Source organism: Papio anubis, chromosome 13 (genome assembly GCF_008728515.1).
Source record: "Papio anubis isolate 15944 chromosome 13, Panubis1.0, whole genome shotgun sequence".
In the NCBI taxonomy this organism is placed as follows: Eukaryota; Metazoa; Chordata; class Mammalia; order Primates; family Cercopithecidae; genus Papio; species Papio anubis.
This window is the reverse complement of record NC_044988.1, coordinates 32,428,309-32,447,560: the sequence shown is the minus strand read 5'-3', so window position 1 is coordinate 32,447,560 and position 19,252 is coordinate 32,428,309. Positions and strand designations below refer to the sequence as shown.

Genomic DNA, 19,252 nt, shown 5'->3' with positions numbered 1-19,252 from the left:
TATTTGGATAAGCATTCTTTTAATTAAACTTTGGTAGAGAAAAATAGTCCTTTAAGAAGTATACATTTTCTTAAATTTAAATACATTTTTACTTTAATACTACTTTGGTTTGTAGACTTACCAAGATTTTAGAACATAGCAGGCTAGGAGAGGAAGCATTTTTACATTTATTCAAGATAAGTCATATATTCTGCTGTATCTCAACTCTTTTACCAGCCTAATAGGGGAGTATATTAAAGCTTAGATTGTAATTGTTGTTGCTTTAAAAAATTTATTTTTGCATGCTTTTTTACTGATTAATATAACATATTCAATTTTCTGGACTACATTCAGATTTGCATGCCTAATAGCATTTATGTACTTCAGTATAACTTTCATCTTTAAAATATATCTCATCCCCTTCCGTCTCAGTCAGCATAGTTTAATGTGCAAAACCATTTTAGAGATTCTTTGCTTGTCAGTTAAGTGTCTTCCATGTTTTAGTTGTGGAGGAATGGGGGAGGTTGCTGTAGAAGGGCAGGAAAAGCAGATACATTTAGAAATCATATCCTGTTTCTATTGTTAGACATCAGTGCATTACATATTTTCCCCAGTTAATTTTCCTGGACCATTAAGTTCTGGTGGGTGTAGGGGCTTGAGATGGGACTTAGGGGGCATGGGGAGTTGGGAGACAGAAGACTTAGGTGATCCAGTATTTCTTCCAGATTTCTTATCTGTTGAAATAGTGTGCAGAGTACAACTATTTTTGTGAAGATGGGCATTCTGTTTAATTTTGTTAGTGATTCCTTTTTTCTAAAGACTCAATATATCTGTGTATATCTATCCATTAGTACATTAGTAGATGTAAAATAATATCTTTCTTTTTTAAGGAACCAGAATTTTGATTTAGTCATGTACAAATTTTAGAAAGGTAGGAATTAAAAAAAAAAGACATGAGAAAATCTAGTTCATAAACAAGATAACAGCAGTGATTCCTTAAATCTACCTTTTTATGTTTTGCTTTAGATAAATGGTTTTGTGGATATATATTTTTGCATTAGAATTTAGTTTTCCCCTGATACTATTTATACTATTTTAAATAACCAAAGAGCAAAACCTATCACATCAGGCATTTGCTTATTGGCATCTGATTATATCTGATGACAGTCTCAGAGATGAATTTTGATGAAGTGTCAGTTTAAGGGTCATTAATAAAAAACATCAAAAGCTATTATATGAGTAATGTGAAATTCACCTTTACAACTTTAAAAGTACAATATGTATTTTGATGTGCCATGTTGAAAACCCAACATGAAAAATCAGTACATAACATGCAAACTCATAAATTTAGATTCTTTGTTTTATAAAATAATTATATTGCATATGTCTTAAGAGCATTTTAAAATACTTTGTTTAGCTCACACTTGTAATCCCAGCACGTTGGGAGGCCGAGGTGGGAGAATCCCTTGAGCTCAGGAGTTCAAGACTAGTGTGGGCAACATAGTGAGACCCTGTTTCTACAAAAAATTAAAAAATTAGCGAGGTGCAAAGGTGCCTGTCTGTAGTACCACCCCCTCTGGACTGAGGTGGGTGGATTGCTTTAGCCCTCAAGGTGGAGGCTGTAGTGAACCCAGAACCTGGGCAACAGAGGGAAACTCTGTCTCAAACAAAACAAAACAAAACTTTGCTAAAAAAAAAATTGCTTTTCAATTAGAGTGTAGTAGATATATTAAGAAAAATGGAGTTTAACTTAGATAATGTGTTTTGTGTGTGTGTATGTAGATATTTAGAAAGTCATTTTAGTTTACATTTTGCTTGGTGTTGTAGAACTATCTGTATTGTTTTTGTGCACTGATGTTTGCATTATCCATCTCTTGGAGGATCATTAGGAACATTTAGTATTTCCACCTCAGCGCTATTTTCTTGAGGCAAAGAAAATTAGGGGAACTGTTTAATGAAATTCTTTGAATGACCTTCGTGTGGTTTTGTGAGCAATTTTTAATGTGTCTCACATTATATGATGATTTTTAGAGGCTACTTTTAGTTAATAAAGACCATGAATGTTGAAATTGAATTAAATTGTAGTTAAAGACAAAAATTGTAATTCATTCCAATTATAGAAGGTTAAGATATTGTGCTGTTGGATCAACATTTGATCTCCTTATTTTTAGAAGTCTGCTGAGTTTTGAAATGTAAAACCTTTTGAATAATATTGAATGAGTAGAGCTGTATAATAGTTGCAGGTTTCTATTTCAGCAAAGATTTGAGTGCCATATGTCTTGGAAGTAAGGTGGGATTCTTTTATCTTGGAACTTGGAAAGAGATTTATTTTAATATTTTGATTGGGTTAGGTTTGCTTGAGCATTTTTGGGGGTTGATAGAAATGCAAATGACCATGGACTGGAGATACAGATCAGAGTAATTTGTGAGAGGAGGTAATTGTAGCGATCCTGATGCAGCACTCACTTCCAGTCCTGTTGCCTGTGATAAACTTTAAGGTAAAGACTTCTTTATTGAATAATGTAAGCCTCTCTATTAAAATGTGTTTTTGTTAATTTTCATTGCTGCCTGGAATTTCCTAAATGTACATTATCTGGGAGCTTTGAAAGTCCCAATTTACCTTTTGGATTATAAACCTTAGAAAGAATGCCAATAGATGGCACCCCATGCCCAGAACAGCACCTTAATCTGAAGGAATGGGGTAGAAAATGAAGAGCAGGATCATATAATTTGAAAAACTGGAGTATGAACAGTGACTAGTACAATGTAGAGAAAAAGAAGTATCGTTTCAGGGACTAAATATGAATCCCAGTTCACCATATTCTGCATATCTAATAATAATATCGCTGTCATGACTGATGACATTTCTAATATTTGATTCAAAAACATTCTAGCAGAGACCTAAGATAATTGGATAAATTAGTCTCTAAGCTTTTGGTTTTTTATTTTGTCCTTTAGCTTTAATTTTGAATGAGGAATTAAAGGATTTATATCAATGTATATTTAGTGCAGTATTATTTTGGTTAATTTAGGAATCCTGAAATGACTTAGATTTCCATTGAGTTTTAAGGAGCATAAAGTAATGAGGGAAATGGGTTATTAGATACAAAACTGGATATTCTCATCTATGTGGACATATTTTTTAAGGTTTCGAATTGTAGAGTGTTACAAAAAGGACATACGATATTTGGGAATCAAGAAAGGTAAAAAAGGGTAGGAAGAGATACTGAAAAGTGGAGTTGAATGAAATTAGTAGAGAATTTGTAAATAAAGATAAATTAAGGTAAGATGGAAAAATCACAATATGAATGATGAAATAATTTTTTGAATGAACAATTTCTTTTTAAAATCTTTACTGTGATTTTTACCTAATGGGAGGACCCGAGGAAAAAGATTGTACCTAGCCTCTTTTTGAGCGCCACATTTGTGTTTTGTTTGTTTGTTTGTTGGAAATTATTCTAACAAGGTGCTGGGATCTTTGACTAGTATTGTATAAGGTTTGGCTATTTCTAGACATTGTATATAGAAATTAAATTGAGATGTTGCATCAGAGTTTTCTTGTACTTATTTTATTATTACAAGGTAATATATTAATATATAAAATACATAAAATTAGTATATCCAGTTGAGATATCTGATTAGTTTATCTGATATCTAAAGCAGCCTACATTTGTACAGTCAGTATATAGTAAAAAAACTGTGTCCCGTAAGTGTATGTATTCCTAAAACATTTTATATTTTGGGACATTTAAAACTTATATTGGAGTAGTCTGGTAAGCTCCCATATGCCCATTACACGGATTTAACAAATTAGTACCTTCTATTGCTCTAAAGCTGTATAATTTGAGGTATTTGTTTATTGAAATAACCTTGAATCATTCTTTACTTTGTGTTGCTTTGAAAATATTTAAATCTTACGCTAAGAACAGATTCAATGTATACTTGAAAAAATGCTTGTGTTTAAAACAAAATATTTAAAAATGATTGATGTTGTTTTTTCTCTCAGCACAGCATTCCTCTTTATTATTTTCATTTTTGTGGGTACATGGTAATGATATATATTTATGGGGTACATGAGATATTTTGATACATACATACAAAGCATAGTAGTCACATAAGGGTAAATGGGGTATCTGTCACCTTAAGCATTTACCATTTCCTTGTGTTACACACATTCTAATTATACTTTTAGTTATTTTAAAGTGTACAATAAATTATTGTTGACTGTAGTCACCCTACAGGCACAGCATTTCTAAATCAGGAAGTTTGTTCTTGGTTTCCGGTCATATCTTTTGTTCAGTAATTGAATTCAAGGCTCCTTTACTTGAATCCTGACCCATCATTAAGAAAGGGAGAAAGTCCAGGGACAGTAGCCCGCATTTGAAGAAACCTGTGTTGAAGACTAACTCTCCAAGGGTGAAATGGGGTTATCTTTTGTCTGCCATTCTTTTAACTTTGTTTGTGGGTAGATTTGAGTAAACAGTTGAGTCATTTTGTAAGTTAATGAGGGAAGAGAACTATCTTCCGCTTCTTCTGGAATATTTCCTTCAAAGTTTGCTACTCATTTTGTTTGTAATAGAACATAAAGGAAGAGACATCCAAGAATTAATGCACTGATAGTTTATGATATCACTCAAAGCAGTTTTAATATTTTGTGATTTAGTATCTTCAGAGAATGAGGAAGTTACTTTTCTGAGTTTTTTTATTTGACCGAGGCCAGACTGGTATGAAAGAAGTTTATTTTACAATGCTAAAATCTATAGCCAAAAAAAAAATCATTATTCATGTAATAATATTATTATTACATGAAACTATTCTGTAATGAGCAGACTAGTATGTATAACAAATAGTGATTAATGGCATTTTAGTAAACAACACAAAATGTATACCTAAATCTTTTTAAAAGCTGATGTTTCCTTGTTTGAACCTAATTCAATGATTAAGATATGAAGAGGTAAATACATTAAATAAGCTTGCATTTTTTGTTTATATAATAACTTTAATTGCTAAACTTCCTTATGATCCAGAGGGTTCAGTGGAATTGTGTATGACTTAATATATTTTGAGGCAGTCTTTAAAAATGTTTCTATACAGGGTAACTAGACAAACTGAATAGTAAAGTGATACAAAAATAACCAAAGTGATATACTAATTAAATGATCTTATTTCAGAACTAAACTACTCTTTCTTTTCTCAAAGGGTTATATATAATTCTATCCGACATTAGGAAATGTCTTCATTACGTAATTCTGCCTGTTAGATTTTTATACTTTTCAAAAGTAGATAGAAAATACAGTGTATGAAGAAAACACCAGTATAAAGTTTAATGAGCCAAACAATATGTGAATAAAACATAAATGGAACCCTGCAAAACAGAAGATTATAGAATGTATATGTTAATTTCAGAAATATTTATAGATTTCCTTATGCATTTAATGCAATATCAATTTCAACATTTATAGTAACTTTTTCTGTGCTTTCTATTAGATACCTTGTACTTAAAATCAAAGCATAATTTTATTTGGCTTTTTATTATTTTACATTCTGTTTAGTATCAGTGAAAGCACAGGCATTTTTATTCTAGTGTTTCTAAGTTGTTTAGTTTTAAATTTGACCACTACTACATTTGTGTTATAGGATATAATTTAAAAATCAGCCATTTTCAGTGTGGGGATAATAATATTGACCCACATATTCTATGCTTGAGTAACTCCCCAATAACTTAATGCTCTAATTTGGAAGAACACTGTCTCTTCACATTTAAAGGAGAGTTTTGTTTGTTGCTTTTTTTTTTTTTTTTTGCAAGAAATGATCTGTATTTTATAAACTGACCCTGTTTGCATAGCAGCTAAGCTTTTGTGTCTGGAACCTCAAATCCCCTATGATGAGTATCTTTCTTTCTCAGTGGCCAACTTCAGCCTTTCTTCCTATCTCTACTTATTTTACTGCCATATTCCTCTGTCCCTTTACTGTGTCTGGCCCTGCACAGCAGACCAAAAGAGACAGCCGTGGGACTACAGCAGATTAGAGAGGTGAAAAGATCTCTCACTAGAGTTACACTTATTTCCAAATGGCCCAAATATATAGGATTTCAGTAGAGACATAATTAGAATGTTTTATTTGAGTCAGATTTTTTTAGTTGGAATGGACTTGGGAGGTTATCAAGTTGAACCCCCTCCTTCCTCCTCCCCACTTATTTTACAGGTAAGAAAACTGAGGGTAAGTGACTTGTACAATGACATAGAACATCAGAATTAGGACTGTCGAACTCTAGCCTCCACACTCCTTGACAAATGTTCTTAGGGCTAATACAAAGCTTTTTTTTGAAGGCAAACAACTCAAATGTACTGCCTTTAGTGTTTAAAATACCTGTTTATCTATAATTTTGAGCTAGAAAAAGCAAGTTTTATAAATCTGCATTCAAAATTTGCATAAATATTGTTTTAATTATTTCCAACTATAATTTTTGGTATGTGGATTATTTTATTTTAGAATGACGTAGAAATAAAATTTAAAAATGTTTTCCAAACCATAAGTAGGCTTTATGTTAAGGAGAAATGCCATACTTGTTAGGTTTTTTAAAAAAGAAAAATATTACATATTTAATTCCTATTATTTGTATTTCCTCTTATTGGGAATTAATGGTGTATGTCATAATCAGTGTATTAGTGTAAATAATTTTCAGTCCTAGTATGCGTGTCTTTACTTTTTTGATGAAGGTAAAGGTGCTTTTAATTATTTTAAGAATTTTTGTAAAAATTCATTTAATTATGAATTTTAAAAATGGAAATGTTTGTTCTTGTAGGTCACTCTCTTGTGGAACAAAAGTAAAATACTGGCAGCTGATATAGGTGGAACAAGCTGAGACTTGCTCAGCTGGGCTTTAAAAGTGTGGCAGCACTCTTAAGTAGCAGTGAACGAACAGAAGGAATATATGAACAAACTGCCCTTTATTCCATAGCAACCAGACGCAATACCAGCAACTATGCTATTATCTGATTTTTTATTTTCTTAAGCTGAGTTTTTGGAAGGTTATGTTGTTTACTTTTTAATAGTATGGGACTGTGGCAGGAATTGTAATTACCAAGATTTTGTCTAATTGTTTCTCTCTCTCTCCTCTCTGTCTCTGTGTGTGTGTGTATGTGTGTGTCTGTTTTACAATTAGAAGTAAATCAGTGAGCTCAGGCTTGAATTTAGTTTCGATATTGTGCTAAAGATGAACAATTTGAGCCCTAACTCTGTTAATTATTTGAAACAGTCCGTTTAAGAGAAACCAAGAATATGACAACTGAACTTCCCAATGTAACCTGATGCTCTCTGCAGCCTCATTTGTGGTAACAAATCTGAAAGGATACATTTATATAAAATAGGAGTATGTTTCCTGTGGGGGAAAACCACTTGTCATTTGCTTTTAACAAGGTGTAAATCCCCACAGATAAACCTTCTTGTAAAACTGTTCCCTTTGGATTTAACCTCACCTTCAATAAAAAGGGAGATGCAATAAACAGAAGTATGATGAAATATTAGTTAGCTCTTGCATTTTTTGCCTAGAAGTTCCTCATTTTTATTCTTTATCATTTTTAAAAATTTAATTCTGCTGTTTCAGATGAATTGAGAGAGTCAGAATGTAATGCATTACATTCATTTTGCTTTCTGTTAATGAAATTGTTTTTAGCAGAGAGATCTAAATAATATACTTTTAGATTGAACTGTATTTCTGATGTATCGGCATATATACTGACTCATAAATTAGAATGGAAAATACAAATATTGAAAGTGTAATTCAAATGAATAGAAAGTGCTAAATACTTGCAAGTCTTAAATTGAGATTTGAATATAGAGATTGAGTTACCAGAGTAACTAAATACTAGACTGCTATATTTGTTGGATGTACAGAGAAGGAAACTCAAATATGGAATGTGGTCTTAATGTCTTATGAATTTGTAATCTAGATACATTTTTACTTAACTTTTAAATTCGGATTAATAGAATCCTCTAAAAAGAAGGTTTTTTTTGAATTTTTAGAAATAGCTCAGAGTTTTATGTTTCCGTCTGTCAGAATCTTTTCAGGATTCCTCATTGCTTCTTCATCAGAGTCGTTTAAGAAATATTTTTTTTCACAGTGTCCCACAGAACAACCACAGTCTTTGCTGTTAGGAAGCTTACAGTCTCATGTCCATTTTCAAACTAGCATTTCATGACTCTTCTCCGTACTTCCCCTTTTCTGACCAGTCTACATTTCGTTGTCTGTGGGATCTGCATTTGTGAATTCAACCAGCTGAGGATGGGAAACACTTGAAAAAAGACAACAATAAATAACAACACAACAATAAAAAAAAAGTGAATATAGTATAACGACTATTTACATAGCACTTACATTGTATTAGGAATTATAATCTAGAGATGATTTAAAGTATACACAGGAGGTTGTGTACAGGCTATACACAAATACTATGCTATTTTTTATAAAAGAGAGTTGGGCACCCTTTTTTAAGATGGGGGTCCTGGAACCAATTCCCCATGGTTATGGAGGGACAACTGTATTATGTATTGGTTAAGAGCATGAAATTCAAAATGAACAGCCCTGGTTGTGAATTCTAGCTCTGCTACTGACTAGCAGTTTAATGTTAGGCAGATTACTTGCATTCTGTGAAATAGGATTAATAAAATCAACCTGAAAAGATTGTTTCAAAGATTATAGTATATGACATAATCAAAATAGCACTGTGTCTGACACATAAGTATTTAATAAATGGCAATTGCTATTATTATCCTATATGGTCTCCTGAATCCTGCCTTGTCATTTCTTTTCTCTAAAACTTGGTTCTCATCCTTTATTCTACTTAGAATGTGTTTTCTACCCTGCGTAAATTAATCTCTTCTGAAATTTGAGTGGTCCCTAACTTGATGGGTTCATTTCTAGTAATTTCTTATTATCTCTGCTAATTGGAAATTGTGATTTAGATTTTTGTTTGTTCAGTTGTAAATGCTTAATCTTTCTAAATTGTTTGTAAGCTTACTGAGGGCAGAAGACTCCATAATCAAGATTTTTGAACTCAGCATGAGACCCAGTGTCTTTTTCTAGTAGAAACAATGAATAGTTGTTTAAGCTTCAGATTGCTGATTTCGAATCTCTGATGAAAGTTTAGAAAACACATTTAACTGTTTAAAAATTTTGTCTAGTTCTGATTTTACAATGACCTTTCAAGCAATGCAGTTTTATTGTTATTATTTCCATTGGATTTATTTACTTCCTTTTTTTTTTTTTTCCAAAATGAATTTAATGGCTTGAATTCATGAATTTTGAATATTTCTTCAAATAGAGGATCATGTAGCTGGCAGTAGATTGGGCTGACCTTAATCCAGGTCTTTTTCTTCTTTTCAAATGACATTTTGTCACCTCACTCTGTATTTTTATGTATAAATTTCTCTATATATGAAATGCTAGACTCACTTACCTATATACAGATATAATTCCAGACCTGTTTGGATTTTCTTAGTATCCAACAAGACTAATATTTTACTTTCAGAAGTTGGGGAATGCCTTTTAGGATTCTATACTTTATTTCTATTTTCTAGTTGTGACAGGGTGCAGGAATTCCTTAATATAGGAGAGACGTGGGGCATTATGGGAACCTTGCTTTGGGGGACTACTTTGAATATCCTAAACCTCTTGGGTTTTTCCTTCTGCTGCCTAACTTTCCTGTGCCTGCTGGGATGTCAAAAGTAAAGGATCTGGACTTGAGTTCCAGGGTTACACCAAGGCAGCCGGTATCAGAATGCCAGTATCAGTATCAAGGCAGGTAATATCAGAATGGAATTACTATGGAAGTGAGATCCGTATTTGCATTTGTGATAGTTTAATTAGGGTTGTACTATGCAAAGGTATGAATATCTGCCTTTATGTCTAGTACAGAGATTTTACCCTAAAAAACTTTAAAAAAAAAACAAAAAACAAAAAACAGAGTTGTCATTCATGATTCTACCCAGCCCTCATTTTAATCAGTGTGTTTTCATTGTATACCATCTCTCGAGATGATGAGTTGCTGAATTTAGTGCCATTTGTGAAGCCATCTTAACCTCTTTTTCAGACTTAAGGAGTGCTCTTCAATTTCTGTAAGTTTTAATATACATGCTCATTTCACTTTTTAAAAATTATTTCATTCAATTCTTGTGCAAATATTGGCACATAAAGTAGGGGCTAAGAAGTGAACTGCTGTGAAGGATACAGGAATGAATAAAACTGATCATTCTTCAAGGGCCTCTGCCCTTGAAGGAACTCATAGTCAAACAATTGGGGATGAGGGAGAGAGAAAATAAATGAGTATGTATTATAATAGATAGTTGTCAATGCTATGGAAAAAACATGTGAGAAGCAGGGGGATAGAGAGTGTAAATGATATGTAAATGATGGGGGTGGAGAAGGTTGTAATTTTAAATAGGGTGATTAAGAACACCTTGCAGGTAAGGTAACATTTGAACAAAGACCTGAAAGAAGGAGGTTTTGGGTATGTCTTCAAATGTGGCTTTGTATATTTATAATATTGATACTTTGATAGCTGCTGGCCTTCCTTTTATATTAAAGAGTCCTAATTTTTACATCTGTCCTCACACAGCACTTTTTGCCTTTCTCTTTGCCTCCTTTTATCATTTTTATATGCTTTTCCCTGATATATATATATATATATAGAGAGAGAGAGAGAGAGAGAGAGAGATGTATTGACCAAAACTAAGGAATCAAGCAGATTGATACACTTTCAAAATTAAATTCTTGAAGTCCACCCTACCTTCTTCCAAGTTGGAGGCTCTTTGGAAACACTTAAAAAATTGAATATCATGTACACATGAAGTGTTAAAAGTAAATATCACAATAACAGGCAAATAGAAATTAGAGTTAGCCAGACTGCTAATTTGGTTGGTTATACACTTAGTTTACTTATGGCTAATTTAAATTGGACAGAATCTTTGCATATGATGGCTTCTGTGATAAAAATGCTCTTCAGTGTTTTATATGAAACAGAATGTCATTGTTTATATAGCATAGCTATCATCTAGTCATCTATAATAATGATTTATGAATTGTATTTATTTGTAAAACTTTGTACATGTAAAAAGACATAAATGAGAGGTTGTTTAAATAAAAGTTACTAATGGAGACAAATTTGTCTTAAATTCTATTATTTTGACAAATAGATTGTCATACTGATATTTTTAGAATGGGATTTTCTGTGTACTAGTGTCACAATCATATTTTCCATTTCAGTTCGATGTCAGATATTCAGTTCGGTGTCAGATATTCAGCGTTATGTGCCTGTCATCCATTGTGAAATGTACAGTTTCACAGTATTCAAGGCTATTGTACTCTGTTGGATTACTTAAAAAATGGTACAAAATAAAATATGAATATAACATAAATGTGTATATGTTTTAAGTTATTTGAGGAAGTAGACATTTTTATGGAACCTTAAGCAAAACAAAAAAATACCTTTCTCTGTTTGAACTTATACAATTATATATACAGTATTTATTTTTAATCTAGGTTTCTATCCTGAAAGGCCGGTTCAATGATTATACTTGCAAATATGCCCAGGCATTTATGTCTGAAGTGAGTCAGCTGTGCACACATTTTATCAAGCTGTGGGCCAGAGTCTGTTGAAGACGAGTACCTGGTTATTTCTGCCATTAAAAAAGTAAAAAATTAAGCAAGATTTAGTATCTCCACTTGTTTGTACCACCGTCGTGTGTGTGAAAAGATACGTGAGGTATGAGAGACTTTGGTGACCCATGAGTCTTCTCTCGTGTTTTTCCTCGTAACTCTTTTGATTAGGAAGCATTTAAGCATATTACAGCATAGAGCAGTTTGATGAAATGATGAAGTGAATTTCCATGTATCCATCACTCTCCTTTAAAGTTAACAACTTATGGTTAATCTGGTTCCAGCTATAATCCTTTATTCCCCACCTATCTTCTTATTCCCATTACTTTTTACCTTTGGAAAGAGAGCCGACAAAGATGACTCAGGGCTAACACTCACATTGCCAGTCCGTTGCTCTGCCTTGTATGTTGTGTTATCTACCCTGTGGATGGAGGGGTGAGGAAAAAAAAATCATGAAAATAATGAAAGTTTCTAAACAAGTGTTAAATTTAATATTTTGAATTGTGAACTGTCATATTTCTGATGTTAGAGTTGGAATTAAATACTGTATAATTTTTCAAATTTAGTATAGACTGCACAAAGACTGAAAGTGTTCTGTGAGATGGTATCATTTACATCTTTATTAAGATGGCTTTTATGTTTTTGAAAGATTTTCTGTGTATTTTTCTTTCATTAAAAATTATGAAATATATAGGTGAGTTTTTGGCATTCATAATATGATGTGACTGAAATGATCCTTTGGATTTATACAATATACTTCAAGATACCTTTTCAGTATCCTCAATTATGAATTTCAAAAATCAGCTCATGTCGGTATCTCAAGTTTTTAGATGTATAAAGGTGAATGGTAGTAAAAAAGTGAAAGTGATTTTTAATAGAAGTTAGAAAATATGTTTAACTGAGGTTACTCTTCTAGTTAGTTCTAATCAGTATCACATTCCTGTAATAAATTTTAATATTAAAAATTTCTTTGGGCAGGGCATGGTGGCTCACATCTATAATCCTAGCACTTTGGGAGGCTGAGGTGGGTGGATCACTTGAGGCCAGAAGTTCGAGACCAGCCTGGCAAACGTGGTGAAGCCCTGTCTTTACTAAAAATACAAATATTAGCTGGGTGTGGTGGTGCATGCTTGTAATCCCAGCTACTCTGGAGGTTGAGGCATGAGAATCGCTTGAACCCGGGAGGTGGAGGTTGCAGTGAGCTGAGATTGCACCATTGCACTCCAGCCTGGGTGACAGAGTGAGACTCTATCTCAGGAAAAAAAAAAAAAAGAAAAAAAAAATATCTTGTTGTATATCAACATCCTTTTTGTACTTGGCTAAACGAATTGTTGAAATAATTTGAAGAAACAAAATAAGGAAGTATTCTGTCAGGAGAAAGGAATAATTTTAATTTTGGCCCTCGGAGTAATTTTATTTTTCTTTTTATACTTGGTAATACGTGTGTACAAAAAAGTATTCTAACTTGTAAGTCAAGTCCTTGGTTACCAACTCTAATTATATATCAAAGAATTTACAATTCTTGATAAAAATTATGAAATTTAAAAAATCTGTTTGGCAGCATTTACTGAAGATCTTTGATTTTTAAAAATTTTCTTTTAGGAAGGTGGGTAAATGGAGATGAAGCAAATGTAATAGGGTGTTACTAGTCCAAGAAAACTGGAATTTTCCAAAAAGAGGCTTAATTGCATGGAGGAATATGTTATTTTCTATAGCTACATAGTATATAGTTTCTTTTAAGGATGCCACACTTAATTATATTGAAGCTTTGTAGCCTTGAGGAGACAAGGACCCAATGAATACCAGAAGGCACATTCCGATGACACTGCCAATATAGATATCCATACTTGCTGGTTTTATTTTTGGCATTCAGTTAATAGTATTGACAGGATCCTAAGTATTCATGTAACTAGTTTAGAACTTTGATTCTTTAAGATCAGATCCTTACAGAATTATTTAATATATTCAACTAGTAATTGACCAAGTATTAAATAACTGCTTTGGAAGTTAACACATTTGCCTAACACATGCCTCGTGACTAGTATACTCCTCAGTGGAATCTGACTTTAATAACTTTATTGACTAATGTGTGTGTATGTGTAGCGTGTGTGTTTGAATGATTTGTTTTTTTTTTGAGACGGAGTCTTGCGGTGTGTCACCCAGGCTGGAGTGCAGTGGCGCGATCTCGGCTCACTGCAAGCGCCACCTCCCAGGTTCACGCCATTCTCCTGCCTCAGCCTCCGAGTAGCTGGGACTACAGGCGCCCGCCACCACGCCCGGCTAGTTTTTTGTATTTTTAGTAGAGACGGGGTTTCACCATGTTAGCCAGAATGGTCTCGATCTCCTGACCTCGTGATCCACCCGCCTCGGCCTCCCAAAGTGCTGGGATTACAGGCTTGAGCCACCGCGCCCGGCGAATGATTTGTTCTTATTTGGGAAATATCAATTTTTAAAATTGCTTTTAAAAGGTTTTCATACATTAGACCCTACAGAATCAAGTTAAATTTTTATTGTCATACAGGAGAACTAGAAAGTATTCAAATTAATTCTTTGTAAAATTAAGTGAAGCCTAGAAGTTACTAATCTTGGTTTTCACATTGTGTCTGCTGACATCACTGAATCCTTTAAGAACTTTTTTTCTGAGTTGCATTTTTTTAAGAAGTAAGGATGAAGCAAGGAATATGTAATTATTGAATATAAACTTTCATATTTGTTTTGTCTTTTTTCCTTTTCATTCGGAAAATGAATCCGCATTTCTTTTAACAAATCCTCTTTTAATTCTCTTTCTAACATGTTCTTGTCTCTCATTTTTTTCTACCCCTTTTATCCCATTTGCTCTGCTCTGCTGTGCTTTGCTTTGCTATAGGCTGTTTCAGTTCTCAGCCACCTTAGTGAACCCATTCTCTTCTTGCTTCAGCCTCAGTTCTTTCGTCAGATGTTGCCTTTACACCTTTCAGCGTACTTCAGCTCTCCTTCATTGTTGATTTCTTGGCCTTTCTTTTTTGGATAGTTGTTCCACATTCCTCTGTTTGTTGCTCTGGGGTACTTTTAGAGAAACGGTTAATTTCTTTTACTCTGCTTTCTATAGTGTGTAATGAGAAGAAATGAAACCAACCATTGAAGGACAGATAACCATGGCTCTTAAAAAAGAATAAGGTAGTGCAGTTGACAGGTTATTTAAAGGGTTCCCAGCTCAGAATAGTTAAGTTGAAGGGCTAAATGCTTCCAAGAATGTAGAGAAAATGTCTAACTTAAAAAAAATTAACTTTCCAAAGTTGCAGGCAATATTAATATAGCAAAAATATCCGTGTAAAGTTCTGGATAGATTTTCAGTTAAGATGATTATTGTTATTTTTGTCTGTGTGGTCTTTGGTATTTTATGATAGAACACCTTCATCTTGGTCTCCAAATATCTTATGAAAACGGCTTATTTAAAAATAAGTAACACAAATTAGTATAATTTCTAAAGGAATTAGAAGCTCTCCCTTAATGTCTATCCACTTTTCAAAATCCATTTCACACAATTTGATTTAACAGTATTTCATTGATAAACTGTGCTGTGCTTTTCTTCTCATTTACATTCAAATAATGCTATCTAATTTTAGTAAATTTATGTGAATAATTTATTAAGTGCTAAATCTTTAAAGTTATAGAATGTGCATATGATAGGCTGGTATAGATTTTATAATTAATATAAAATTATTACTGTCCAGAAGTGATGAAAAAAAATTCTCCATTTTTGTAATGAAATGTGGAACTTCTTTATTTTTAAAATAATATTTTGGGGGGAATGGTTTTTATTTTTACTAACTTCATGACTTCTGGGCCCCTAGGTTTAACTTATTTTTCTATTATTGAAGTTTATAAAAGTTGAAGGTACTTAGTACTGCTTTTTTCCCTAAAAGTTGCTCAGTTCATTTATACCCATTATGACCTTTTAGGGGACTCTATGAAAATAAAAACTTGGGGATGGTAGGTGGTATAATTGAAATGTAGATCATAATCTGTTCATTGTTTGTTTTACCAAATTAGTTAGGGATTCTGAGGATACGTTTTGAATATTTGTGTATGTTTAACATTTTGTCCCTTTGTTAGAAATCTCTCAGTGTGACTTGTTTTTAATAGGATGTGTCTTGAATTGTGGGCCAATCACTCTTGAAAAGTATTAAGCCCTTTAAACACACTGGTTGGACCCATAGAGGGAAGCCTACAGGTTTATTAGCACTCCTTAGCCTGAAAGCACAGCATACCCTTTTAGGTTGCACAGCAACAGACTCCTAGCAACCATAATAGATTGAATTTCTAAGAGTGACCAGGCCGGATGTAATAATAAAGCAAGAGGTACAAACAGTTGTCATGGTTTTCTTTTCACGGTAAGCTAGTTTGATTTGGGGAAGCTTAGCCTTTCAAAAATGGGCAACCTTCTTATAAAACTACTACTGTTTGTGCACAGGACTTGTGGTATTAAAATAGCAATAATAGTACCAAATTTAAACAGCTACTGCTTAAAAATAGTATACCCAAAATAAAACAGCAACAACAAAAAGGATATCATGTAAAGAAGTTTTCAGAGAAGTATTTTTAAAGAGTTTATCAAAAACTTAAAAAGTGTACTATAGCAAAATAATCATGCTTTTTAAAAATAAAAAATTTTTATTTGTGTTTTCTCTTGTTGTGATCCTCTATTTAATTTTGCAGCAGCTTCTTGTAGTTTTGTGTGATTTAAGTGATGTTTATATAAAACTGATGATTATAATAAACTTAAAAAAACAGGCTATTTGAACTTTATATAAAAAACATTTTTTGAAATTAAGAACTAATAAGTAGTGGAGCACAGAATTTATTCAAGAAGAGTAAAGTTTTGTTAAAACATATAATCCTTTACAGTGACAGTAAAAGTATCTGTGATATTCCTAAGAGTGTAATATTGTGCTGTAACTTAACATTTCTCCTTTGTGTCCTTTAGTGTGTGATTGCTAATGTAGACATGAAAAGGAGATTAATTCAGATACATTCACAACCTGAAACAAGATGTTCCCATCAAAAGAATCAGATCCTCATATAGCTGCTGGAGTTGGAACTACAGTCTTTGACAGCAATAAGCTGTAAATATACACACATGCTAATACCCTTGATTTGTTCATCTTTTGTGTCAGCATTTGGAAAAGATTGTTAAAGTGGCAGTTATAGTAAAGACTGGCAATTACAGTAAAGAACAGAAATTAGGTATTTGTGACCTATTATATTTCATTAAAAGACTTCCTTATTAAAATGGCACTGCTTACTCTGATTACTTGACAGCTGCCCTAAACAGATTAGAACATACACAGCTTCAGCTAAAGGTAAAATCAACCTCTTTAAGCAAGCTTATGGCATAGAACAAGTAAATGGTATAGAGTAAGCAATTTTTTTTTTTTGTAACACATTTACTTGAGGTAGAGATGTTTATCAGTGATTAAGTGGTACATTCTTTCATATTCCTATAATAGTTTGCCCACAGTGGCATTTCCCATTGAGATATTTTTATACACCCATCTAATATCATACTAGTTCCTACTAGGGGACCTTATTATGAGGCATCATAGTTCGAGAGATCAGCATGACTTCACCAAAGAATCTTTTTCCTGATAAGTGATGAGTTACAGCTCCAATTCAATGTAAATACTGCCTTTACCAGGCAAAACTCTAATTTTTGGAAGTTTCACCACGAGGTTGTTATTTTCTTTAATAATCCACTGGAGCCACTGTGAATTTAATATTTGAATTTGGGCATCACTTTCAGAACACTGAATTGTTTGCTTTTTTAGAGAAGAATTCCTTGTGGCACTTGTTACCTTCAAGATATTTCTATTTACTTTGTTATATAGTATAGTGAGTTACATAGTGACTATAGCACTTTATAGAATAGTACTGCCTATCAATTATTCTGATTGTAGTTTAGCAGTTAAGTAGCCTGTCTTGGTACATATTGTAACATTCCAAGACTTTGTCCCTATATTTGACATCATGAGGTAAGGCATAAACACTGTAGATCAGCCTGTGAGTATCAAATCACAGCTCACTCTTGAAGACACAAACACAGGTTCAATATGAAGCAGATTTGTGGGAAGGTTACCTCCTGCAACTAATCTTGAATGTAGATTTTTGTCAGGACTGTCACAACATTAATAGAAGGCTTGTTGTAGTACTTGCGTGGATCTGTAAAATTTCCACAAAGATGCAAACTGTGCTGTGTGAGACACTTGTATGCCAGTTCCACATACACAAATATCTTTGACTTACATCTTTAGCTTAATTATTTTAATCTGATGCATCTTGCATAAGGTGTGTTAGCTTGCAAAATTGTTAGGGAAAAATGTGAGTTCTACTGAATAAGAGAGACCAGAGTTCAAATCCTGGTTTTGTCTTTTGATAGCTAATTATCCTTAAATAAGTTCCTTAACTTCCTTGATCCCAGATTTTTAGTGTAAAAATGAGACTATTACCTACTCTTTAGGGGTTTAAAATGAAAGATAAAGTGAGAGGGAAAATGAGATAAGTGTATATAGAGAGCTTAACATGATGGTGCAGAATTAGTACTCAAACTGTGGAAACTAGTATTCTTATTTTCATCTTTCTGTCTTAGTCTTTGTGGTGTAGGATATGAGGAGAGTTTTGCAGGAGAGGGTAGCTGCTGAAAATAGTAATATGGCAGTAGACAATCGGAAACAAATTTGTTTTCAAAGAGGAATGTTATGTACTATATAATAAGTCATTTTCAGTATTGGTAAGTGATTTAAGAATTCTTTAAACTTTTATAAAATGACCTCTCAGATTTCAATCTTGAGGCAGGATCTTTAAAGATTACAGGAGCAGTGATAGAAAAAAATATGCACTAAGAGATGAAATACTTATGACTTTGGCCAAAGAGTAAAATTTAATTAATAGAACAAGCTTAGTTATTTTAGTACATATGTACAATGAGGCTTGTATTATTTAAACAGCCTCTCTTTAAAATTTTCTTCCGTGTAAAAATCTGTACGAGCAGAAGTGACTAAACTGCCCAGGCTTGTGTAAGCACCTTACAATGTTGATATAAGAGAACTGAAAATGAATATAGCTTCTGCTTAGAAGAAGCAAGGCAACAGTGGAGTCACATAAAAGTTTGATTACCTTTTGGCACTTTTTGGCCCACCCCTTAAAACTATTTAATGTGTTCATCATTGATTTACAAAATATGGTAATTATGTTTGAATATATTCTGTTGTTGCTTAAGTGACCATAAAGGCATTTATTTTAATTAGAAGGTAATATTTTTAAAAGAGTAGAAGTGGTTTGAAATATAATAACGGTTTGAAGTAGCTAGTGTGATTAAACTGGTTTAGGTAGTGGCTATTCTATTCTTTGAGGAGGGTAAATCCAGCCTAAGATTAATGAAAGAAAGAGGCACAGAACATGTTTAACATTGCCTTGATATTTTAAGAGTGAGAAGAAAACCAGGCTAAAGTGATACTTTTAGAGCTAGGGGAAACAGTACTTACACAGATACAGTTACGCAGATACAGTCTTTCAGCTAAAACCACTAGCTGATTCTGTCGTTCTGCACATTTTAAATTAATGATTTTTTTCTTGAGTACA

At 32.9% G+C, this 19,252-nt stretch overlaps 1 protein-coding gene and 1 long non-coding RNA gene across 12 annotated transcripts in view; both read left to right on the top strand.

The window, feature by feature from the left end:
• Window positions 1–19,252, top strand: part of RFX3 (regulatory factor X3) — a 311,794-nt gene that overhangs the window by 9,490 nt on the left and 283,052 nt on the right. The window lies entirely within an intron of this gene.
• On the top strand, window positions 13,958–16,946 carry LOC103878377. The gene is made up of 2 exons (XR_638551.4): window positions 13,958–16,008; window positions 16,602–16,946. It is a non-coding gene; the product is annotated as an uncharacterized LOC103878377 (long non-coding RNA).